Source organism: Galeopterus variegatus, unplaced genomic scaffold (assembly GCF_000696425.1).
Source record: "Galeopterus variegatus unplaced genomic scaffold, G_variegatus-3.0.2 Scaffold16054, whole genome shotgun sequence".
Lineage (NCBI taxonomy): Eukaryota > Metazoa > Chordata > Mammalia > Dermoptera > Cynocephalidae > Galeopterus > Galeopterus variegatus.
The window spans coordinates 2,331-2,886 of NW_007742165.1; positions in this window are offsets into that span (position 1 = coordinate 2,331).

A 556-nucleotide genomic window follows, 5' to 3' on the forward strand; every position below is an offset into this window, starting at 1 on the left:
TGCTAGGAGCCTTTGAATAATTAAAATGAAACCTAATCATGTTAGTTAAAATAAGCAAAGGAACAGACAAAAATTTGATACCCTTCGTATTGGTTTGCTAGGGTTGCCAAAAATACCCAACTGGGTGTCTTAAATAACAGATTTATTTTTTCACAGTTCTGGAGGCTAGAAGTCTGAGAGGAAGGTGCTGTCAGGGTTGGTTTCTCCTCAGGGCCATAAGGGAGGGATCTTTTTGAGGCCTCCCTCTTTGGCTTGCGGACAGCTGCCCTCTTGCTGCCCCTTTGTCTATTTTTTTTTTAATTGACAAGAATTGTATGTGTTGTATACAATATAAAGTTTTGAAATATGTATCAGGGTACTTTGAAAAGGTTGGGGAAAAATGGAATTAAAATGCAATATGAATCTTTCCATGAATTTTTTGAAGGCCCCTCATGTATGTTGTGGAATGGTTAAATAAAGCCAGTTAACATTTGCATTCCCTCACATTTTTAAAAATTTTTTTTTGTGGTAAGAACACTTAAAATTTACTCTTACTCTTAGCAGTTTTCAAGTATAC